Source organism: Felis catus, chromosome C1, assembly GCF_018350175.1.
Source record: "Felis catus isolate Fca126 chromosome C1, F.catus_Fca126_mat1.0, whole genome shotgun sequence".
Classification (NCBI taxonomy): domain Eukaryota; kingdom Metazoa; phylum Chordata; class Mammalia; order Carnivora; family Felidae; genus Felis; species Felis catus.
Genome location: NC_058375.1, coordinates 20,561,111 through 20,587,410, shown reverse-complemented (window position 1 = coordinate 20,587,410; position 26,300 = coordinate 20,561,111). Strand labels below are relative to the sequence as shown.

The following is a 26,300-nucleotide window of genomic DNA, read 5'->3' as shown; positions in this document are numbered from 1 at the left end:
GAGCGAGCGAGCATGAACAGGGGAGGGTCAGAGAAAGAGGGAGACACAGAATCTGAAACAGGCTCCAGGCTCTGAGCTGTCAGCACAGAGCCCGACGCGGGGCTTGAACCCACGGACTGCGAGATCATGACCTGAGCCGAAGTCGGCCGCTTAACCGACTGAGCCACCCAGGCGCCCCGGTGCTTAGTAATTTTAAGTAAGCTCTACGTCCAACATGGGGCTTGAACTCACTGACCCAGAGATCAAGAGTCACAAACTCTACCTACTGAGCCAGCCAGGAGCCCCGGTGCTTAATAATTTTTTATTGAATAGATGAATCCATGAATAGACAGGTACTTTACACACATGACTCATTAATTCCACAATTAACTCATTGAATCCTCACAACGGCCCTGTTGTCCCTATTTATTTATTTATATTTTTAACTGTGATGTGGATATATTTATATATATATATATATATATATATATATTTTTTTTTTTTTTTTAGCAGTGATGTCTGTTGTCCCCATTTTAGAGAAGACATAGATGAGGCTCAGCGAGCTAGAAAGTGCTAGATCTTGGATTCAATCTCAGGTCAGGCTGCCCCCAAACCATTGACTTCTGTACAGCACCTGCTGCCTCCCAGCAACCAATGGCCACAGTCACGATTTAAATAGTCATTGGGTGTCAGAAAATAGTCATTGGTTGTCAGACCACACGTCCCAATTTGCGCCTGGAGGTCACTGACTCAGCAGCACTGAGGCTCTGTCAGCACCACGCACGCACTTGGTGGTCTCTGCCCTTCTAAAGTCTTAGGCTGCTTCCCCTCCCTCTCCCATCTTGGCTTCCTTCCTTTCCAGAGAGGGAAAAGGACTAGGAATTGCAGCCAAGGCAGCTCTTCTGGGAAAAACAATCCTGCAATGAAAAGAGCCCTGTTCTGAGAGCAGAGAGACCTGCATTTAAGTCTTGGCGTGGAAGCTGCCCTGCTGAGGGCCCACAATGGTGTCATTGCCCCTCTGTGTCCTTGTCTGGGATTCTGTCTGGGTTGCTGACCCACCTGCCATCCCCTACTCACCTCCTGATTCCTAGGACGCTAGAAACAGCTGGGGCCTAGGGTGACCAGAGAGATGGGGGGCTGGCCTGTCACCCTCATGACACTCTCTGTTATGCTAACGGGTTGGTGGAAGTAAGGCTTTCTCAGGGGACACCAGGCCTGGAAGGAGAAGTGCAGAAATGGAAGACAAGAGATACAGATTTGAGTCCCAGGGTTGTTTCAAATTCCCCGGGGGGCGACCCTGGGTAAGTCATGGAGTTCTTGGTTTTCTCTTCTGCAGAACGAGGACAGAGGACAGTATCTGCCTGACAGAGTTGCTCTAGAGACCTAAATGAGAGATCTTCGCTAACGTGAATTTGTCACATTGCTATCCAGCTGCAGCCTTTTACAATCAACAAGGCGCACATATACCCAACTCAGGAATGTAGCCTCAACAAACGCCAAGACATGAGGCAGACATGACTGTTTCTATTTTGCAGAAGGACAAACTGAGGCCCAGATAAGTTCCGGGAGTTGTCTGAGGTCGCAGAATGAGACGGCGGCCGAGCCAGGGTCCCGCTCACCTGACCCCGGCCTTTCAGAACCACCTGCCCGTCCCAAGACGCCAGGCCTCGCCCCGGAAGGATCTTTTAGCAGCCGGCTGGAGCCTATGACTCACTCTCCCCTTCCTACTTTCGGTGGGGCCTGAGAGCCGGAGGGAAGGGACAAAACTATCTGCAGTTTGAGGGGTGTCCTCTGAAAGTTCATGGGTTTGTCCCCTTCTTTCCACCAAAAATCCTGGTTCTTTGAACTCTAACAAGAAGAACTCCTCTTTCAATACACTTTGTACGAGTTTCTACACTTTCTTAAGTGGGGTTTTCCTACCCCGAATTTAGGAGTTGATTCGGTTTAATCTCCACCCCTACTCCACTTGGTTTGCTCCCCCGCTGTTTACTCCGATTGCGGAAGTAGCTCGGGTGGAGCTCCCCAGAAGGTACCCTTGAGTACGTCTTTTGCGTATCTATTTAACTGGCACTCCACTCAGGCCAATGGGATGCCCGGAAGCCCCAGCAGGGTGGGGCAGAGAGCCAATCAGGGCCGTTGGCGGGGTGGGGCTGCGTCCCAGGGCGGGGAATCGCGTAATGGCGGACGCGGGCCGGGCGAGCGCGGCTGGGGGCGTAGCGCGCTGAGGGGGGTCTGGCTGTGTGGCGTCCCGGGAGGCGGCCAGCGGGAACGGACCCCGCGCGGAGAAGGGCGGCTGGCCGGGCCCTCTGTCGCTGAGGGCGGCCGCGCGAGACCAGGTGAGCAACAAGTCCCCGCGGGCGGGCCCCGCCGTGAGGCGCCGGGCCGGGCCGCCACCCTCCCCCCCCACCTCCCCGCCCCGAGCCTCGCAGGGTCCTGAGGGAGTGGATGGCGTGCCTCTGGCCGCGGACCGGCAGTGGCCGGGCGAGCGGTCAGCGCGGGTAGCGTCTTCCTCTTCAGTCCCCTCCCCAGGGAGGAGGCGTCCTGGAGATCCCCTCGGAGACTTTGAGGGGCCCGCGAATCTGTGAGGCTGCGAAAGTGCCCCCAGCCTGATCTGGCGCTGCCACCGACTCGCTGTGTCACCTTGGGCAAGTCACTTTCTTCTCTGGGCCTCAGTTTACCTATTTGTAAAACGAAGGCTTTGCAGGCAGTTGTACATGAGTTGGATCTCGGATGTCTGATATCTTGGGCAAGTTCTTCCCCGGGCGGAGCTTTGGTTTCCATCTTCGGGCTATGAAAGAATTGAGGCGCTCTTTGAGACCCCTGGCCTAAGTTGAAGAGAGGAGTGTGTGTGTGTGTGTGTGTGTGTGTGTGTGTGTGTGCGTGTGCGTGTGCGTGTGCGTGCGCGCGCGCGCGTACGGGATGGTTCTGCACGGTAGAGAGGAGAGTTGACTGAAGGGGCTCTTCACGACGTCTCTGGATGGACCCCACACGATGATAAAGTGGAGTCCGGCTGTCTTGATGCTCCAGGATCCTAGAGTCTCAGAGATGGTCCAATTTTACACACTGGTGTTCCATAGCATCAGAGGAGAGGAAGGCATCCTTGGAACCTCTTGGGGCAATGATTGAAATTTAGGCCCAAAAGAATTCAGGAGAGTTAGGAGTAGGGCAGAGAGCATGTATGGCGCTCCTACTATGTGCCAGCCCTTGTTTAGGCTTATGTTATTTAATTTTTACAGCCACTGTTGAGAGTTTACACATAGGAAACTAAGTTTTGGAGGAATTAAGTAACTTGTCCAAGGTCACGCGGTAAGGTACAGAGCTTATCAACCATAAGGTGTTGTCTTTGAGAATCGCTGGGCAAGGGGGAAGTCATTGTCCACTTGAAAAGAAGTTTGCTCTGTCACAAATAGGGGGAGGGGTCTGGTCCCAGACACTTCAATTGACTTCTGGCTTGGAGACAGGCTGGGTCTTGATCCCTGGATGGCTAATTATAAGTACATTCCCTTTCTTCAGTCTGTGAGTTTCTAAACTCAATTTCTAAATGGTAAAAGTCGTTTTGAAGTGTTTCAGAACCCCAGAGAACTCAGTTTGAATCCTGACTGGGTGGCCTGTAGAAGTTCACCAACTGTTGGTGTATAGACTTGATTCTTGGTTCAGGGTAGTGCCAGCCAGGTAGTTTTTTCTCCTTTTTAGCTAAGAAGGCTAAATTTTCTTGGGATACGAGAAATTTCCTGTTTGTTCAAATTTCTTTGGATTCCTGGAATGAAAGTTTCAGTAGCCCGCCTCTCGTGAAACGTAATGTTCCTTCCTTTCTGTGTGTTCTCTGTTAGATAACTTCTAGGTGAGTGAAGACCTGGAGTGAGAGACTGGTAGTTAGATACTATAAATTGTAGCCCTTAATTTTTCCATGCTTCAGCTCTTGGTTAATCAAAATGGTAGGACCGGCAGTGTGTATTGTTCTCTGTGTCAATGGTAGGGAAGAAAATTGGAAGAGGAAGTTGCTGAGAAAGGGGGCGTTTCTTAGCAGTGGAGCCAATATGTATTTCTTTGTTTGAAATTCTAAAACCAGAAAAGCAGCAACTGAAGGAGGAAGGAAGGAAAGAACTGTGAAACTCTTCTTCCAGTTCAGATATCCTTAAGAGCTGTTCCTGTTGCTGTCCCTGCCCAAGGAGCTGCTCTCACAGAAAAAGTCAATTGTAATTTGTTCAAAGTTGACAAATTGTATTCTAGAATGAAATAATTTTAAATCTGAAACCCTCTGAGATAAATTTCTTAAAAATCAGAACATTTTACTGAGTACGTTATCAGTGGATGATTCTTTTACCCAACTTAATTACTAATTGCAGTTTAATTTCAGTCTAAGAAGAATTGAACTAGATACTGGATGATGTAAATATCACCACCACTTGAGAAAACACGTAATGGTGTGTTCAAGTTTTGACGTTTGTTGAAAGTATTTTTAATGCTTTGTTTTACAGGATTGTGTATGTGTGAATAGGTGTTGTTAAGGCAGTGAATTTATTGTACGTGAAGATCTACCTTCATTTTCTGTATTAGTTATATGTTCTGTATAAGACTTAGTCCTAAATTAGCATGTCAGTCCATAGTATCTTGGGGCCAAAAAAAAGTTCCTGGGGGCGCTTGATAGCTCATTTGGCTAGGTGTCCTACTCTTGATTTTGGCTCAGGTCATGATCTCACCGCTTAGGGCTCTCCTGACAGTGAGGAGTTTGCTTGGGATTCTCTCTCCCTCTGTCTCTGTCCCTTCCCTGCTTGCATGTTCTCTCTCTCTCTCTCTCTCTCTCTCTCTCTCTCTCTCTCTCAAATCAGTACACTTGAAAAAAATTCTTGGGGCCAGATTTTTTTTAAATTTAGAATTTTGGGGATTTTAGAAAAGGAAAATGGTACATGTACTGTGTGTTATGTAACATCCCAGAGAGGTCTGGGGCAGTACTTTGTAATCAAACACATTACCATTTCTGTAGTGAAATGTACTGGTATAAGTAAATAGTATAAATAGGTTCATGTCATTTCATGTCAGATTTTACCACCAAATGGATAATGACAAACTTGTTTTTACAGCCTTTTAGATTTTGGAATTGAACTTAAGGGATTGTGGACCTGTATGGATAAAATTTATAAGATGAGGAGGATAATTACAAGGAAAAGTATTGTAAACCAAACTAATTTCAAAGCCATGGATCCTAAAAACAGTACTACATGGAAGACAATTTTTGTTTGTATGCTTTTTTCATGTAATATTCTTATTCTACTTAATATATGCCAATGTACATTTTTCCTTAAGTACCAAGATTTACCTTTTAATACCCTCATTGATCCCTGGTTTAGATGTTTGAATGACACCCTAACCCTCTTTTTTTTTTTTTTTTTTTTTTTTTTTTTTTTGAGAGAGAGAGCACAAAACGGAGAGAGAGAATCTTAAGCAGGCTTCATGCCCAACTCAGAGCCCGATGATGGGCTCAATGTCACAACCCTGAGATCATGACCTGAGCCGAACTTGAAGCGTAATCTATAGGGTGTTGTGCTCATTAGTTTTTGTGTAGCAGTTAAGAGAATTGTACCTTTGGGGCACCTGGGTGGCTCAGTTGGTTGAGTGTCCCAACTAGATTTCGGCTCAGGTCATGATCTCACAGTTTGGTGAGTTTGAGCCCCAGGTTGGGTTCTGCGCTGGCAGTGTGGTGCCTGCGTGGGATTCTCTCTCTGCCTCTCCCCTGCATGTGCATTCTCTCTCTTTCTCAAAATAAATAAATAAATAAACTTTAAAAAAAGAGAGACTCGTACCTTTTTTCTGTGTAATTCAGAGAAAGACTAATCAAGTGAGGATATTTACATTCCTATTTGCAGAATGTAAAGTTCATGCTCTCTTCAGGATAGTCTTTAATATGAGGTTATCACTGCTGGGTAGGATGCTGAGTAGGATTTAGGTTAAGAAAAAAAAAATTTTTTTTTTTTTTAAGTAAGTTCTGCATCCAACACAGGGCTTGAATTCATGACTTCAAGATCAAGAGTCACATACTCTACTGACAGAAAATTTTTTATTTTTTCAGGAGTCCGGCTGCCTCAGTGGAGAGCATGTGACTCTTGGGGGTGTGAGTTCAAGCCCTACTTTGGGAGTAGAGTTTACTTAACAGTATTTCTTATTTTTTATTTTTGAAGCTTCCACAATTTGAACATCCTGGTAAGGAGTTTACTAAAATATATTTTTAATTTAGAATATTTTTAAAAATTTAGAATATTTTTATTTTAAGCATGTGCTATATGAGAAATTTGAATTTACCAGCCTTATGAATTTGGATGATTTCTTTAAATGGCCAAGGACCTCTAGGAACAAATTATAAAAACTCTATTCTTTACTCTTCCTGGGTGCTTCAGCTATAAAGTGAGGTGGACTGGTGTTGTCGGAGGTTAAAGAATTATTTCTTCTCTTTAAAAGAAGCTCCATGGGGCGCATGGGTGGCTCAGTTAGTTTAGCATCCCACTCCTGATCTCAGCTCAGGTCTTGATCTCAGCGTCATGAGTTTGGGCCCTGTGTTTGGGCTCTGCTCTGGGCATGAAGCCTACTTAAAAAATTTTGAGAGAATCTGGCCATCAGGATATCCCGTAGCCTGCTGTTTGGTGGTCCTCATTCATCTTTCTACTTGGGGTCTCTCCATAGTTTCTGAGAATGGTACTTTGACTGTCTGGGAGAGTGAACGGGTGCAGAACAGTGTATCAGGAGTTGCAGGTAGATTCGGTGTATGACTGGACTAGGCAGTAGGAGCAGTTCTTTTCCTGACTACCCCAGTTTTTTCTATTTCATAAGCACTGCTAGTATTGTAAAAGGATTACAACTGGTGGACTAATATCCTATTCTAAATTACTCTGTTGTGATTGTGGATAAGCTCTTCAAGACAGGAACTGTGTCTTGTACTTCTTTTGTATTCTGTAGTGCATCAAACTTGTTTTGCATTAGAATTTACCATTAAAACATATTCATATCTGGGTTGGGAGCTCTGATGTCGGAACACAACCAAGGTTGAGAACCATTGACTTCAGCACATTGTAGGTGCTCAATAAATTTATGTTGGTTACTTTGCTGGGGCTCCTGGCATGCATTGGATGGGGTGGAAGAGGACCCAGATTTTTTCATAAAGTAAAATCGCTTTCCAAGAAACTGACACAGTTGGCAGATCTGGACCCATAGTCAGTTCATTGCTAGTCACTCTGCCACATCACCACCCTGATTTTGTGACTTAGGCAGGATGGGATACGGGCAACTGAAAGTTTTGTTTATTTCTTGGGTAGTGGCCTTACTGAGTATGATTGATTAAGATGACATTTGCTAAACTGAAGACAGGTAGAAAATGCAATAATTGTTTGGGGTTTGGGTAAGGGAGGTGGGCTGCTGGGCACCAGGGATGCCAAGAGAAAAAATGAAAGGTTGTAATTTGACTGGGTCTCCAACACATAACACAATGTATGGAACATAATTAGTGTTCGATAGCTTTTTTGTTGACTGAAGAAATGAATGGCTCTTTGTTTGGAAAGAGGCTTATATGCTGTGAAATAAGATACTTCCTACTCTTCCTTCTGAACTGAGCTAAGATGTCATCTCTTCCATGAAGCCTTCCCAGGAAAAATTGAGTGACTCCTTTATATGTTTTCTCCTTTGTCAAAACATTTATCAGATTGTCAAATCTGATATTAGACAAATTACAAAACTCTTCTCCCTGCCTGTCCATGAGCTCCTTAAGAACAGGACCGAATTTTCTTTTTTTTTTTCCTTAATGTTTATTTGAGAGAGAGAGAGAATCCCAAGCAGGCTCCAAGCTCTGAGCTGTCAGCACAGAGCCCAATGCGGGGCTCGAACCCACGGACCGTGAGATCATGACCTGAGCCGAAGTCAGACACTTAACTGACTGAGCCATCCAGGCGCCCCTGAATTGTTCATTTTTATTAGACTGATGCCCAATACGCAGTAAAGGCGTGGTAGATGCTAATAATGCTTAAACCGTGGCCTCTGTCTTCTATTTCATTCTTGTAGCTTCACTTTCTTCCAATTCATAGTCTTTTCAGTTCAGATCAGCAAATATTTATTTATTGAATGTCTTCTGAGAGGTAGGTCTTTCTTAGGCCTTAGGGTAGGGTTTCTCAGCCTTGGGTACTGTTGACATTTTGGGCTGGATAATTCTGTCATTTTGGAGGGCTGTCCTGTGCTTTGTGGGATGTTTAGCAGCATCCCTGGTCTTTCCTCACTACCCATTAGCACCCTCTTCTCACTAGCTCTGATAACCAAAAATGTCTCCAGATATTGTGAAATGTCTCCTGAGGGGCACAATTGCCCCTGTTGAGAACTACTATATCAAGGGTAGAAGTGGTGGAATCATAGAGAGAAGTAAATATAGATGTTCTGAGAGGTCTACACTCTCCTTTTATTCATTTTTTCTAGTTACACAGTCTCTTGTCTATGACTTTTGGATAAGAAAGAAAAATCAGGGAAACCAGGTGACAACCTTAAAATAGCCTCATTATTTTTTTTTTCTGTTCAATTTTATTTTATTTGGTTTAAATATATTAGAGCAGTACAGATAGCTGCATTATTTATGCATATTTATGTAAATTTAGTTTCTACCACTGATAAGATGGAGTAAAGAACTATTAGAATATTACCACCTTGCGTAAAAGACTTTCTCAGAAAAGCTCATAGCTGAAAAGTTTAATACCCAAAGAAAAATCAGCATTGGTTTTATAGAGAACTTTCCAGGACTTGTTTAGGATTCTTCTTTGATACTTTTTGAGCTTTATGGCTAAGATATCTTTTGATGTCCCTGCATAGTTACTTTATAACTCTAAAAAAACATGTTTAACTAATGGATGTGTTTTTCTAAGCTCAGTATTTTTTGTAATAGCTAGATTGGTCAAGGCAATGGTTCTTGGTCCCTTGGGGCATTCATAAAGTGATTACAAGTCAGTAGTAACATTTGGGGACTTCACTCTCCTTTGGCCAACCCTCTACAATATAACATTATAATCATTCATGTCTTAGTCACCATTAAAGTGATGTTGAATGAGTGTTTTTTCCTGTTCCATTTGAAGTTGTGAATGGTACTCTGGAGAATTCAAATGTATAGTTATGAATGGTATCTCAGAATAGTTACCATTTATGCAAATGAAACACACTTCTTAACTTAGAAACCAAACAGAATTGAATTAGGAAAGAGAAGAATAGAAACAAGAATTGTTGAATGCTTGCAGAGGAAATAATGTTCAGATATAGAAATATCTCAGAAAAATGTGCTCTTTATGATTACACACTAATAAAGAAAAATAGTTTGAAATTGATGGGAGAGGCTATTAAACTTAGCCTGTGATATTACTTTTCAAGCTGCTTTTCTTTTCTGGTAAAATATGGGAGTCTGAGGCATACTCTCTTAGTTGTAAGATTAATTCCAGTTGAACAGAAGTAAGTCTTTTATTTTTAGAATATAGAAGCCCTTTTGAAAAGTAGCAGTGGTTCAGCTTAGTTCCAGTTTAGGTAAATATGTGTATGTATGTGCACACATACATATGTACACACATAAATATGATGTGGCTTATGGTGACCCTTAAACTTTGTAGTTGACATAGTAAAATAACAAGAACAATCCTTTTACTTTCAAGTATTCAAAATTGAGACCTTTGTCTCCCCTGATTATGCCATTGTTCTAGCAAGTACTCAGTCTAAAAAGCTTTCTCAAATCACATCTTGAGAAATTGTGTTTAACTGTGTAGAAGGAGGCCTTAGGTCATGCACATAGATGTTCCTTTTCATTCACAAATTAAGAACTGTAAGTACATTTCCCTTTGTAGAATACTGATAGTATCTAAAGAACAGTATTCCTGATACCAAGGTCATCTGTGGAATTATAAGAAGTATAAGACCCCTTCTCTGTAGAAACGTATTTGCCCCCTTCTTTACTTTTTTAAAAAGTTTATTTATTTATTTTGGGGGGGGGGAGGGGGGAGGAGAAAGAGAAGGAGAGAGATTCCCAAGCAGAGTCTGCACAGTGAGCACAGAGCTCAGTGTGGGGCTCGAACTCACGAACCATGAGATCCGAAGCTCAACTTCCTGAGCCACCCAAGTGCCCCATGCCCCCGTCATTACTTTTAAAACTCCTTCAGCATTCATTTGCAATGAATAATTTGCAAAGCACAGTATTCCCACTTTGATATATTCCATTATAGTCACTTACCAGCACTTGAGATGAGTTATATTATGTTAATAGCTACATTTTACAGGTAAACAAGTTCAGAAGAGTAACTTAAAGTCACTCAACTAATAAATAGCAGATTTGAGATTGAACACTGTCTCCTCCCTGCCCCCTCATTGTACTCTACCCTTTATCCCAGCCCTATCTATTTGAAGTATAGTTGACACACAATGTTACATTGGTTTCAGTTGTACAACATAGTGATTTGACAGTTCTGTGCTCACCACAAGTATAGTTTACCTTCTGTCATTGTAACAGGGCTATTGCAATACCATTTACTATCTTCCTTATGTTGTACCTTTCATCCCCATGACTTATCATTCTGTAACTAGATGCCTATACCTCCCACTCCCCTTCACCCATTTTGCCTCTCCTCCCAGCCCCTTGTCCTTTACTTTTTAATGAGATTTTTTTTCATTTTTATTTATTTTGAGAGAGAGAGTATGCATGTGTGTACATGCGAGTGAGGAAGGGGCAGAGGGAGAGAGAGAGACTCTTACGCAGGCTCCGTGCTCAGAGCATTGCCTGATGCCAGCTCAATCCCATGACCTTGGGATCATGACCCAAGCTGAAAGCATGAGTTGGACACTTGGGGCGCCTGGGTGGCTCAATTGGTTAAGTGTCGGACTCTTGATAGCAGCTCAGGTCATGCTCTCATGGTTGGTGAGATAGAGCCCCACGTTGGGATTCTCTCTCTCCCTCTCTCTCCCTCTCTCTCCCTCTCTGCCCTACTTCCACTTGTGCTTATTCTCTCTCTCAAAATAAATAAACAACAACAACAACAAGTTGGACGCTCAACTGACTAAGCCATCCAGGTGCCCCTTAATGAGAGTTTTTTAATGGTGCAGTTTACATACTGTGAAATGGACAGAAATCCAAGTATGTAATTAGATGCATTTTGACAAATGTAAACACATGTGTAACCAAGAGATAGAACATTTCCATAACCACATATCCTTTCAGTCAGTCCCTACTGTCTTAGAGGCAACCACTGTTTTGATTTCTATTCTTAAAAATTAATTTTGCCTGTTCTTGACTCATAGCATGTGCACTCTTGTGTCTGAATTCTTCTGTTCAATATAAAGGTTTTTTTTTTTTTTTACAAGTCTATGTATTTATTTTGAGGGGGGCAGAGGGAGGGGGGAGGGAGGGAGGGAGGGAAGGAGAGAGAGAGAGAGAGATTGAGAGGGTTCAAGCTGCACGGTCAGTGAGGAGCCCAATGCAGGGCTTGAACTCACGAACCATGAGATCTGGACTTGAGCCAAAGTCCGACGCTTAACTGACTGAGCCACCCAGGCACCCTTGTTCAATATAGTTTTTGAGATTCATTCATATTGATGTGTATATTGGTATGAACCCAAGTCTTTTGATGCATATCTAGAGTTCTTTCCAACAAACTGCAGCTTCTAATTTGCTTACACTTATATCACATCCTCTCCTGACTTTTTGTTTTTTTGCTTTAGCATTTGCATGTAATTTATTTCTCTTTTCTAATATCCTAGATTTATTTCTTTTTAAGATCTCTTTGAAATTACAAAAGTAGTACATGCTCATTGCAATAAATTACACAATCAGAAGTGAATAAAGAGTGAAAGTTTTGTCAGATTTATTTTTATTTCTGCCTTTTTCCAATTATGAAAAGAATGAGTGCTCTTTGTGAAAAAATTTTAAAGAATTGCCAAATTCAAAAGTATGAAGCACAGAATAAGACTCATCTGTGATCTTACCAGTTAGCATTTTGGCGTATCTTCCTCTTTCTGTGCATTTTGTTTACCATAGCTAAGACCATAGTTTAGGGATATTTAGGCTTGCCTTTTTCCATAGGTTTGCCACATCCATGTTAATCAGTTTTTTTTGTTTCAGTGTTCGTTTTTGGCCATCCTAAATTTAAATATCTTGCTGGCAGTGATCTCGGCTGAGTTGGCCTCATCAGGCATCATTTTTTAAGATTTCCTGTGCACTCCACCATTCACCTCATTCTTATACATCCAACACCCAACATTTCTTGCAGAGTAGGAGACAGAATAGTTGTATGGTTGTGAGTGAAGATTCTGGAGTCAGTCCATCTGAGTTCAGTTGTAGGCTCCTTCACCTACTGGTTCTGTATGCCGTCTTCGGCAGTGATTCAGCCTCAGTTTTGTCATGTGTAAAATGGAGACCTGTCTAATTTTTCTGTAAAATATAGAGCATATCTCAAAGAGTATTAGAAGGATTAAATGACATCATTACTTAGTCCAATGCTCCATAAATGTTAACAGTTGTTGTTACAAATTAGGAAATGGCATATTTAGTTGGGTACATCATCTATCTAACCTTGAATTCTGCTTGTGGGAAAGGGATGAAAATGTCAGCTTCAAAATTTAGGACTATGTTGCCCCAAATTCATAATTTCTCTTAGAAGTTTATTTAAAAAATTTTTTTAACATTTGTTTATTTTTGAGAGAGAGAGACAAAGTGCGAGCAGGGGAGTGGCAGAGAGAGGGAGACACACAATCTGAAGCAGGCTTCAGGCTCTGAGCTGTCACCACAGAGCCCACTGCAGGGCTTGAACCCATGAACTACAAGATCGTGATCTGAGCCGAAGCTGGATGCTTAACCAACTGAGCCACCCAGGCACCCCTATCTTAGAAATTTCTTATGGAAATGTTACCTATGCATGTATCTAGACCATCTGAATTACTTTTTCTTATATCCTGTCCACCCCATCTGAGTAATGAGTTTTATTACTTTATATGCTTGATTGCATAGTAAACTATTACTTTTTTATTGGTCCTAATAAAAGCAAATAGCTGCTGGGTAGTAAGTGTATACAAACTATGTGCCAGGCATTGTGCACATTCCTCCTCACAGCAGTCCTTCAAATTAGTTGTTATTTACAGATGGGAAAAGTGAGGTTGGAAGAAATTATTATGTCCTTGGTCACACAGGTAAGCCTACTGGTACTAGTATTCAAAACCTTCCTCTTTTTTGCGAATGCAAGCTGGTGCAGCCCCTCTGGAAAACAGCATGGAGGTTCCTCAAAGAACTAAAAATAGAACTACCCTACGACCCCACAATTGCACTACTAGGCATTTATCCAGGCGATAGAGGTGTGCTGTTTCAAAGGGACACATGCACCCCCATGTTTCTGGATGCACTATCAACAATAGCCAAAGTATGGAAAGAGCCCAAATGTCCATTGATGGATGAATAGATAAAGAAGATGTGGTATGTGTATACACACACACACACACACACACACACACACACACACAATGGAGTATTACTTAGCAATCAAAAAGCATGAAATCTTGCCATTTGCAACTACGTGGATGGAACTGGAGGGTATTGGTATTATGCTAAGTGAAATTAGAGAAAAACACAAATCATATGACTTCACTCATATGAGGACTTTAAGAGACAAAACAGATGAACACAAGGGAAGGGAAAAATAATATAAAAACAAGGAGGGGGACAAAACAGAAGAGACTCATAAATATGGAAAACAAACTAAGGGTTGCTGGAGGGGTTGTGGGTGGGGGGATGGGCTAAATGGGTAAGGGGCACTAAGGAATCTATTCCTGAAATCATTGTTGCACTGTATGCTACCTAATTTGGATGTAAATTAAAAAAAAAAAATATATATATATATATATATAATTAAAAAAATAAAATTAAAAAATAAAAGAAATTTTTGCAATGAAGTAAAAAAAAAAAACACACCCCAAATACAGAGCCTTCCTCTTTACCTTTTTTGCCTTTTTTTTGGGGGGGGGCATATTTATTTTGAAAGAGAGAGAGACTGTGCATGTGAATGGGGGTAGGGGCAGAAAGAGAGAAAGAATCCCAGGCACGTTTCACACTGTCATTGCAGAGCCTGATGCGGATTTTGAGCTCACAAACCCTGAAGTCATGACTTGAGCCAAAGTCAAATGCTTAACCATCTGAGCCACCCAGGCACCCCAACTCTGTCTTTCTGATTTTAAAATTTGGACTTACAAAATAATTTAATACACTTTATTGTTTCTTTAGACTTATAACTGCTTTATAATTTCTAGGATTTGATGTGAATCTGTGTTTACCCTGTCACACCCCCTTTTTTTAATATTAAAGTGTTGTCTGTTGGGGCACTTTAATTGAGTTGGTTAAGCATTTGACTTTGGCTCAAGTTGGTGGCTCCTGAGTTGAGCATCCGGCTTCGGCTCAGGTCATGATCTCATGGTTTGTGAGTTCTAGCCCCGCATGAGGGTCTGAAGCCTGCTTCAGATTCTGTGTCTCCCTCTCTCTGTGCCCCTCCTCTGCTTGCTCGATCTCTGTCTCTCTCAAAAATAAATAAATGTTTAGAAAATTTTAAAAGAAAAGTGTTGTCTATCTATTTATATTATATAAAAAACCTGTAAGCATACAGAAGCTCCTCTGTCCTTTGGTCTTTTGGGATACCTTTATATGCCTTCTCTGTTTTACCTTTTTTGTGCAGTGATGACCACAACTGCACATTCTATTCTGGGTACAGATACACTTCGGTTTGTACAAGGGCAGGATAATGTGTTCTGTGTTTCCAAAGCTTTCAGAATAACAGCCAGCATTTTGTTGCCTTTTTTTTTTTGGTAGCTGTGTTCAGGATAAGACCAGAGACTCTGAAATCCTTTTCTTATATTGTAACAGGTAGCTTTGGAGCTCATCTTCTGATAATTATAGTTTGGACTATTTTTCCATTACTGCATTACCTTATTTTTGTCTACATGGGAGCTATTTTCCACATTTCTTAACACATAACTTTGTACCACCATACTTCTAGCTACTGTTGTAGATTTATCTGCCAACAGGGAAGATTTCACTAGATGTTTTTTTCTAGGTAATTTCTAAAAATGTTACTTGGGATAGGTTTCAGCATCAATCCCTGGGGGACTCCTTTGGTTTTGTTTGTTTGTTGTTGTTTTGTTTGTTTGTTTGTTTTTAATTTGTTAACTAATCTCTATACCCAACCTGGGACTGGAACTCATGACCCCAAGATCAAGAGTCACATGCTGTATAGACTGAGACAGCCGCTAGAGCATGCTACTCTTTTTTGTTGTTTTTGTTTTGTTTTGTTTTTTTCAAGTAGGCTTCACACCCTGCACGAAGCCCAACATGGGGTTTAAATTCGACACTGAGATCAAGAGTCAAATGCTTAACCAACGAGCCACCCCGGCGCCCCAGTTTTGTTTTTGTTTTGGAACATGCCACTGTTGATCTTGGGGTCATGAGTTTGAGCCCCATGTTGAGGGTAGTCTACTTAAATAAAAAATCAAAAAAAAAATTATTGGGGTGCCTTGCTGGTTCAGTTGGTAGAGTATGCAGCCCTTGATCTGAGTGTTGTGAGTTCAAGCCCAATATATATTGTTTGTAGAGATTACTTAAAAATAAAAGAAATTAAAAAAAAAATTATTGGCGCTTGGATGGCTCTGTCGGTTGAGCTTCCAACTCTTGATTTCGGCTCAGGTCATGATCTCACACTTTGTGAGTTTGAGCTCCATGTGGGGCTCCATGATGACAGTGCAGAACTTGCTTGGAATTCTCTTTCTCCCTCTCTGTGCGTGCTGTCTCTCAAAGTAAATAAAACAACAACAAAAAATTATTATCTGACGTATAAAACTCCAGCAATTTAAATACTTGAATTAATAGTGCTTTTGTTTTATTTTTACAACAGTTTATTGAAATATTATTGACTTACAATTAACCACATATATTTAAAATGTAAAATTTTAGTTCTGACTCACGCATGTACCCGGGAAACCACACCATAGTCAAGAAAATAAACATTTCCATCACCCCCCAATGTTTCCTTCTGCCCCTTTGTGATCACTTCCTCCTGCCGCACTGCCTGGCTCCCACCCCCTTCATCAGCAACCACTGATCTGCTTTTTATCACTATAAATTAGTTTGTATCTTTTATTTTTTTTTAATTTTCAAAATTTTTTAAATTTGAGAGAGAGAGAGAGAGCGAGCGAGCACGTGTGCCAAGTGGGGGAGAGGGGCAGAGGGAGAGAGACAATTCCAAGCAGGCTCCATGCCACGCATGGAGTCTGACTTGGCTCTTGATCCCACAACCCTGGGATCATGACCTGAGCTGAAATCAAGAAATAGAGTTGGACACCCAACTGATTGAGCCACCCAGGCGCCCCTAGTTTGTATCTTTTAGAATGTTACATAAATGGAAATATGGAGTATGTGCTCACTGGGACATGGAAGTTTGACATCTTGCATTCAGGATGATTATTTTGAGATTCATCCATGTTGCAAGTATCAGTAGTTGCCAAATAATGATTGATTGTGTAAATATACCAGTTTGTTTATCCACTCACCTGTTGATGGACATTTGAGTTGTTCCAGTTTGGGGCTATTAAAAATAAAGCTGCTGTAGCATTTGTGTATAAGTCTTTGTATAGACATTTCTTTTTGATTTAAAAAAAATGAGATATAATTTACATGCCAGACAATTTACCCTAAATTTAAAGTGTGCAGTTCAGTGTTTTTTTAATATTTTCACGAAGTTGTAGAACCATCGTCACTATTTAATTTTAGAACATTTTAATCACCCCCAAAGAGATAGCAGATATTCTCCATACCTCCCTCCTCCCTCCTAGGCAACTATTAATCTACTTTCTGTCTCTGTGGATTTGCTTGTTTTGGACATTTCATCTAAATTCAGTCATACAATATATAGTCTTTTGTGTTTGGCTACTCTCACTTAGCATAATATTTTCAAGGTTCATTTGTGTTGTAGCATGTGTCAGTACTTCATTTTATGGCTGAGTAGTATTCCATTGTATGGATGGATGGACCACATTTATTTTTTTTTTAAAGTTTTTTTATTTTTCAACGTTTATTTATTTTTCAGACAGAGAGAGACAGAGCATGAACAGGGGAGGGGCAGAGAGAGAGAGAGGGAGACACAGAATCGGAAACAGGCTCCAGGCTCTGAGCCATCAGCCCAGAGCCCGACGCGGGGCTCAAACTCACGGACCGCGAGATCGTGACCTGGCTGAAGTCGGACGCTTAACCGACTGTGCCACCCAGGCGCCCCGGACCACATTTATTTATCTATTCATCAGTTGGTGGACATTTGGATTGTCTATTTGACTGTTATGAATAATGGTGTTTTAACATTCATGTACAAAATTTTTGTGTGGACATGTGTTTTCAGTTCTCTTGAGTACATACGTGTGAGGGGGTTTGCTGGGCCATGTGATAACTCTGTGTTTGAGAAACTGCCAGATTGTTTTCCAAAGTGGCTACACATTTTACATTTCTGCCAGCAGTGTATGATTCCAATTTTTCCACATCCTCACCAATATTTCTTACTTACCTTTTTGGTTATAGCCATCTTGGTGAGTGTGAAGTGATATCTCGTGTTTTGATTTGCCTTTTCATAATGACTAATGACGGTGAGCATCTTTTAATGTTTTTGGCTATTTGTATATCTTCTTTGGAGAATGTCTATGTAAATGTTTTGCCCATTCTCAAATTGGGTTTTTCTTTTATTATTGAGTTGTAACAGTTTTTTGTATACTGTGGATACAAATTCCTTATCAGATATGATTTGCAAATGTTTCCTCTCATTTCTGTGGGTTGTTTTCACTTTCTTTGTTCATGCCCTTTAAAGCACAAAAGTTCTTTTTTTTTTTTTTTGAAAAAATTTTTAAGTTAATTCATTTTGAGAGAGACAGAGTGAGTGGGGGAGGGGCAGAGAGAGAATCTCAATCAGGCTCCGCACTGTCAGCCTGAGCCCTATACGGGACTCAAACTCATGAAACTTGAGACCGTGACCTGAGCCGAAGTTGGACACCTAACTGACTGAGCCACCCAGGTGCCCTTTAATAGCATTTAATATTTAATAGAATTCTTGAAAAGGATACAATTTTAAAAATTTGGTGTTTACATCATATTTGTGCATTTCTAGGTTAATCCTCAAGCACTGTTATTTGGTCACACAGTGTTAATTAACGGTTTAAAGCTTGCTTCTTGTGACAAACAGTATAACGTGAGTGCACCTGAAAGTATTTTTTTTCTTTAAAAAAATTTTTTTTTTAATGTTTATTTTTGACAGAGAGAGAGACAGAGCATGAGTGGGGGAGGGGCAGAGAGAGAGGGAGAGACAGAATCCGAAGCAGGCTCCAGGCTGTGAGCTGTCAGCACAGATCCAGACGCGGGGCTCGAACCCACAGACTGCAAGATCGTGACCCGAGCTGAGGTCGGATGCTCAACCGACCGAGCCACCCAGGCACCCCTGAAAGTAATTTTTTCTATTTGTATTTTTCCTAAGTTATTGTATTGTATTGCGTTGTATTGTATTTTAGTTAGGGTGCAGGTGAGCGAGGGGCAGAGGGAGGGAGAGAGAGAGAATTCCACGCAGGTTCCATGCTGTCAGCACGGAGCCCAAAGCGGGGCTCAAACTCACCTGAAGTGGGCTTGAGATCATGACCTGAGCCGAAGTCAGATGCTTAACCAACTGAGCCACCCAGGCACCCCTAAGTATTTTATTCTTTTTGATGCTATTGTAAATGAAATTATTTTCTTAATTTCATTTTTGGATTCTTCATTGCTAGTGTATAGAGATAGAGTTCATTTTTGTGTATTGATCTTATATTTTGCTACCTTGATTCTAGCAGTTTGTGTGTGTGTGTGTGTGTGTAACAGCATTTTCTGTATACAAGATCATGTCATCTGCAAATGATTTCCAATTTTTCCTTTACAATTTTATGCCTTTTATTTCTTTTTTCTTGTCTGATTGACCTGGCTAGAACCTCTAGGACACTGTTGAATAGAAGTGATAAGATGATATCATAGTCTTGTTCCTGATCTTAGAGGGGAAAATCTTTCTGGTTTTGATATCAGTAGTACTTGCCTCATAGAATAGGTTCAGATGTGTTTGTCCTTATTACTTTTGAAGCAGATCTCAGACTTCGTATCATTTGTAAATATTTCAGCATATATCTCTAAAATACAAGTATTCCCCGATTGAAACATAATGTTAAGATTTATTTTTATTTTTTTAATGCTTATTTAGTTTTGAGAGAGAGAGAGAGAGAGAGAGAGAGAGAGAGAGAGAAAGACAGTGCAAGCGGGGGAGGTGCAGAGAGAGAGGGAGACACAGAATCCAAAGCAGGCTCCAGGCTCTGAGCTGTCAACACACAGTCCCATGAAGGGCTGGAACCCATGAACCACAAGGTCATGACATAAGCTGAAGTTGGACATTCAAACAACTGAGCCACCCAGGTGCCCTTTAAAATTAAAAAAAATTTTTTTTAATGTTTATTTATATTTGAGAGAGAGACACACACAGTGTGAGTGGGGGAGGGGCAGAGAGAGAGGGAGACAGTATCTGAAGCAGGCTCCAGGCTCTTAGCTCTCAGCACAGAGCCCCACAAGGGGTTCAGACTCACAAACTGTGAGACCATGACCTGAGCCAAAATCAGACATTTAACCGACTAAGCCACCCAGGCACCCTAAGATTTTATTTTTAAGTAATCTCTATACCCAGTGTGGGGCTCGAACTTAACCCCAAGATTAGGAGTCATACGCACTACCAACTGAGACAGCCAAGTACCCCTGTAACATAATTATATTAGCATTGTCACACTGCAATATCTTTAAGCAGAGTGCCTGATATGGGTCTTGAACTCCCGAAAGGTGAGATCATGACCTGAGCTGAAGACGGATGCTTAACCAGCTGAGCCACCCGGGCACCACTGATTTCCATTTTTAAAAGATTAATCCAATTGCTGCAAAGAAAATGAATTACCTGGGGGCAGAAACTGATTGCAGTGGATTATAGAAGTCTATTGTGGAAGTCCCACTAATAATGAAGACTTAAACTAGATTGGTAAAAGAAAAAAGAAATGGAGAGAAGTAGACGTATTTAATATATATTTTGGAGGTAGAGCTGATAGGACTTGATGGATTAGATACGTGGGTCAAGGAAGAACAGAAGGATTGAGCATACCTTCCTTCTGGAAACTCTTCTCTTAGCTTTTATGGGAAAGCATTGTTCTGGTTCTCCTTTTGCCTTTGTGATGTTTCCTTCTTTGCCAGTATCTATGCTGTCCTCTGACCTTGTCGCTCTGTTTACACTTTTGTATTGGGAGGTCATCTACTGTCACATGTCTTTAATTTACAAATCTCCATGTAGTAAAACTCCCAAATCTGTATTTCCACCTCTGAACCCCAATCTCAGAATTCCTACTGGATCATTCCACCAGGGTATCTCTTCTGCATCTCCAGGTTTTCATGGACTGTTTGCTTTTGGGAACTGTAGTCAGTTTGGTATAGCTTGTCTCCTCCTCGCTCGGGAGACATGCTTACAGGTTTTAAGGATAGATTTTATACCCATTATACAGATTTTGATGATGGAAGCTTTGCTTCTCTAAGAAAGATGTTTAGCACACTTGGGCAGCGTTTTCATTCGGGACCTTGACTTCCTCATAGGTTAAAATGAGAAGGCTAAGCTTATCTTCTGCTCATTCCTCACCTCCATATCCCCTGACTTGCTGCCCTTTATCCTGACTTGGATATTTCTATTTATTCATTCACTCAGTCATTTATTCAGCATATTTCAGGGCTGGTTATAGGTCTGCCAACATACCAAGCATTGGCTCCACTATTTTCCAAATTCATCCAGATGTAAGGCCTTAGTTACCATTGGCTCCCCTGAACTCCCTCTTTTCATGCCAAGACTTAGGTTTCTCCCTGTTTTTTTTCTCCCACTACTCAAGTTCATATCCTTTGTTACCTTTTCCATGACTGTTGTTCCTACTTCCAATCTCCATCTCCAGCTCTATTATCTTCTACTCTCCTTAAGTGAGATGCATAGCATCTTCCTAAATATTCTGTAATCTGTAACTCCAGTTGTGTGACTCTCATTACTTATTGACTAGAGCACAAACTCAGCCTGTTTAAGATTCTGTGATCTGGCCCAACTTGTCTTTCCAGCCTTGCTTCCCACTACTTTTGCAATAATGTACTCCTTTTCATTCCCCAGAGATGTCTCATTATTTTCTGCTTATGTGACTCTGCTTACATTGTCTACTTCAGATATAATATTCCTTGTCCCTGCATATCCAAACCCTGCCTATTTTTAATGTCCAGTTAGATGACGCTCCTCTGTGGTGCTTCTGTGATTTACTTAACCAGAAGTAAAACCATAACTTCATCATTTTTTGTTTTATTTTTGTGTACTTTTCTCATCTCTCCTAAGTGAACTCCTTACATAGAAACTATTTCTTGTATCTCTATGTATCTACAATGCTAGGGCCATTTCACTTAGTAGTTACTCAGTAAATAGGTGTTGAGTGACATAATATTGAAGATAATGTTCCTAGAGGCAGAAAATTAGATTTAATGACCTTGAGGTGCTAGTCAACCTCATAATTTATTTTCATAGATTTTTATAGATTGAAAAACTTTTAGATAAACGTATATAAACTTTTCTCTCAGTAAAAAAAAATTTGGAGGGTGGGAAATTTCAAGCATATATACATTTAGAGAGGATGAGATAATGAACCTGTTGCTCAGCTTCAACAACTATCAACCCATGGTCAGTCTCGTTTCATCTGTACCACTGCCTACTCTCTCATCCTCATTGGAGTCTTTTGTTTCTTAAGGGACAGAAAGGGCAGGCCGGGGAGAGGGGCAGAGGAAGAGAGAGAAAGTCTTAAGCAGGCTCCATGCTCAGCACAGCGGAGTCCAACGTGGGGCTTGATCCCACAACCCTGGGATCATGACCTGAGCTGAAATCAAGTTGGACGCTCAAACAACTGAGCCACCCAGGTACCCCCTCATTGGATTCTTTTGAAGCAAATCCCAGACATCATATCATTTCACTTCAGTATATAGCTCTGAGATAAAAGATAAGTACTCTTTAAAAAAAAAAAAAAAAGTAGATCATCAGATATTCCATTAATGTTCAAATTTGCACAATTACTTTCTGTTTCTTTCTCCCTTCTTCCCTGCTCCCTTTTCTCTCTAAACATTTGGTGTATTCGAAATCAGGTTCCAAAAAAAAGGTCCATATATTGATTTGGTTTATATGGCTCCTAAATCTCTTTTAATCTATAGGTCCTCTTGCATCTTTTTTCTTGTATAGATTTGTTGTTGTTGAAGAAAGCAAGTTATTTCGTACTTTTTTTTTCCCCATTCTGGATTTTGCTAACTGAATTTCTACAATCCATTTATGTTCCATTGGGGCACGTGATGACTCAGTTAAACGTCTGACTTCGGCTCAGGTCATGATCTCATGGTTCCTGAGTTCGAGCTTCATGTTGGACTCTGCTATCAGCACAGAACCTGCTTCTGATGCATGCATTCTGATAGATGTTCCTCTATCCCTTGTATTAGATCTAGAGCATCATTGTCTAATAGAAATACTCAAGCCTTAAATTTAAGTTTTCCTCTTTTTTGAAGTTTACTTATTTTTAGAAAAAGTTTTTAATTTATTTTTTGAGAGACAGAGGCAGAGCATGAGCAGGGGAGGGGCAGAGAGAAAGGGAGACAGAATCCAAAGCAGGCTGCAGGCTCTGAGCTGTCAGCACAGAGCCTAATGCAGGGCTTGAACTCATAAACTGTGAGATCATGACCTAAACTGAAGTTGGACGCTTATCTGACTGAACCACCTAGGTGCCCCTTATTTATTTATTTTTTTAAGTTTATTCATTTTTGAGAGAGAGAGAGACAGAGTGGGAATGGGGCAGAGAGAGAGGGAGACACAGAATCGGAAATAGGCTTCAGTCTCTGAGCTGTCAGCACAGAGCCCGACACAGGGCTTGGACTCACAGACTGCAAGATCATGACCTGAGCCAAAACCAAGAGTTGGATGTTTAACTGACTGAGCAATCCAGGAGCCCCTAAATTTAAATTTTCTAATAGGTACATTAAAAAGGCGAGAAGAAAGAAGTGAAATTCATTTTAATAATATTTTTTATTAACCCGGTAGTTGTAAACTATTATTTCAACATGTAATTAATATAAGGAGTATTAATAAGATATTTTACAATTTTTTATACTAAATCTTTGTGACTCAGTGTGCATTTTACACCTACAGCACATATCAATTCAGATGAGCTGCATTTCAAATGTTCAGTAAAGATGTAACTTTGTGTTGTGAGTGGTCATGGATAATAATTACCTAGATCTTTTATTTCATTAGATGTTTTAACATATTTGATATATTTTAATCCATTGTAGTTATTTTTATTGATGTTCAGTTTGTTCCATCTTGGATCAGTGAGTGCCTCTTCACATTGGCTTCTGACTTCTTTTGACATTACTGCAGTAGTCGTTGATTAGTGTTTCTTGCTTTCTAGTATAAGATGTTCCAGACTTGTCTTGTACATTTCCTGCCCTTTAGCCAAAGGGCTGTGGATCTTTTTTTTTTTTTTTTTTTTTTTTAATGTATTTTTGAGACACAGCATGAACAGGGGAGGGGCAGAGAGAGAGAGACACAGAATCTGAGCTGGCAGCACAGAGCCCATCGCGGGGCTCGAACTCACGGACTGTGAGATCATGACCTGAGCTGAAGTCAGACGCTTAACCGACTGAGCCACCCAGGTGCCCCTGAACTGTGGATCTTTTCAGTGACCACATTATTGACTCCTTCATTGGTAAATGAGGAAACTGAAGGCTAAAGAAGTAGAGTTATTGAACCAGGGTCACACAGGTTTAGCAGCATAATCTGGCCTAGAACCCTAGCCTGCTGGCTCTTAGCTCTATACCATGGCCATTTCCTGTCTTGTTTCCTGTACCTAGTTTTTAGGACTGATGGTTTAACTGCATTTGAGCTCCTACTCTAGGTTGTCAGGGGAAGATAGGTTTTGTGGGTCATCATTGGAGGTACAATCAAATCTCATTAATTTGGACTAATTGGAGTAAATCCTAGTGAGAGTGTTGTGTGTTGTTTTTCTTTAGGTGCAGCTGTTACTTTGAGTAGCTGAAACTAGGCTAATAGTGTTACCAGGTTATTTTGGTAGGTAGAGGTCCCTGTACCTGGTTTAATGAATAGCTGAGAATGATGTGCAATTTAACTTTAATTGTATGTAAATTAGACTCCTGAAATGCTTAAAAACAGCTCATTAAACATTTCTCCCTGCAATCTTATTTATACTGTTTTCTTACCCAGTCTTTTCTTTATTAGAGTGCAGAGGTAAACTTTATTTCAGGTGTGAATTTATCTCAAGTTACAAATGTGTGGAGTCTATATTAATAAAGGATTGCCATAAGTTCAGAAAATTTTACAAAGAATATTGAGAAAGTGCAGAGGAAGAACATCTGAAAGTCAGACATCTGGCAGTTTCAGCCAACCAGAACATAACTCCTTGTATTTAAAAGTAAGCTAAAAGTGCTTTTGAGTGGCAAAGAGCTTTCAGAAAGCTTGTTCATTTTACCTCAAAAGTAGCATCACCCTAGGGCCTCACTCAGAGATAATTGTGTATGTTGAAGGACAGAGGATCCAGGTGTGTGAGGGCTGGCTATGTTGCCTCTTGGTTCTGTGGCCCAAAGTAAGTCACTTGACCTCTCTGAGCCTTAGTTTATTCATCTATAATGAGGTAATTAAATCGGGAGTGTTCTTTTTACATTACAGATTTCTTGTGAGATTCAAATCAGCTATTTAACTGATATAGCAGATATTTATTGAATTAATGAAAGATGATATGAAAATGCTTTTTTAGCTAGAAGTTTTATATGACCATAAGCATTATTAGAATAATATAGAATAGAGGTACTAATACATACTAATGATCAGAAGCATGACAGCAGAAGGAGGAGATTCAAGATGTCTGTCCAGAACTTTAGCCATTTTGCTACTGAGGCATATAGCCCTCACACCTCAGGAGCCTCTGACAGCATCATGGTTTCATAGCATAGTACCACCGCTAATGTGAAGGCCCTGAGTTACCAAGAAAAGGTTAAATTATATTTAGTATATTCTGTTTAGGAAATACTGGATATGCACAGTATATTTTATAGAGTTTTTCATTAAAATGACTTTAGAAAGTATGGTGTTTAAAGAGTTATTTTTATTTCTAGGGCACCTGGGTGGCTTGGTTGGTTAAGTGTCTGACTCTGGCTATGATCTTGTGGTTTGTGGGTTCGAGCCCTGCATTGGGCTCCACACTGTGCAGAGCCTGCTTGGAGTTCTCTCTCTCTCTTGCTGCCCACCCCCTCTCTCAAAATAAATAAATTAAAATCTGAAGATATCTTTATTAAAAAAGAGTTATTGGGGCACCTGGGTGGCGCAGTCCATTAAGCGACTTCAGCTAATCAGGTAATGATCTCACGGTCCCATGAGTTCAAGCCCCACATCAGGTTCTATGCTGACAGCTCAGAGCCTGGAGCTTGCTTCAGATTCTGTCTCCCTCTCTCTCTCTGCCCCTCCCCTGTGCTCTCTTGCTGTCTCTCTCGGTAAATAAACATTAGAAAAGAGAGAGAGAGAGAGTTATTTCTATTATCTGGCATAATTCTACCTTATGTAGAGTCTGTCATTCCCTAAAAGCAACTAACACCTGTACTGAATGCCAGCGACTGTTTTAAAGTCTTTGTATATATTTACTCCTTCATTTCTTCCAATACTGCCATGAGGTAGGTCATATTATCTACCATTTTACATATGGGAAAACTGATATACAAAGAGATTAGGAAACCTGCCCACGATTCTGGATAGAGATCCTGGGTTGAGGGGAAAAAAATTCCTATAAAGAGCATTATTGGGACAACATTTTCTAAAACTTAGGTATTGGAGCACCTAGCTGGCTCAGTTGATAGAATGTGTGACTCTTGATCTCAGGATTGTGAGTTCGAGTCCCATTTTGGGTGTAGAGATTACATTAAAAAATATTTTAAAAAATAAAATAAAATTTAGATACGGATTTTATGTTAAATAACAATGTATCATTGTTAAATTTCCTTTTTTTGTTTTATTTATTTAGAGAGCGTGAGCAGGGAAGGGGCAGAGAGAAAGGATCTATGCTGTCAGTGCAGAACCTGTTGAGGGACTTGATCTCACAGTTCGTGGGACTTGATCCCACTGTGAGAACTGTGAGATCATGACCTGAGCTGAAAT

General features: G+C 40.8%; 1 protein-coding gene across 2 annotated transcripts in view; it reads left to right on the top strand.

The window, feature by feature from the left end:
• Positions 1 to 2,135: 2,135 nt before the first annotated feature.
• The window catches only part of WASF2 (WASP family member 2), a 73,703-nt gene continuing 49,538 nt past the window's right edge, over positions 2,136 to 26,300 (top strand). Inside the window, exon 1 of one of the 2 annotated variants that reach the window (XM_006934461.5) lies at positions 2,136 to 2,315. The gene's annotated coding sequence lies outside the window, so the exon portion shown is untranslated. Of the gene's footprint in view, positions 2,316 to 2,427; positions 2,625 to 26,300 lie in introns of those variants that run through there. The other variant, XM_045035375.1, reaches the window with a different exon arrangement.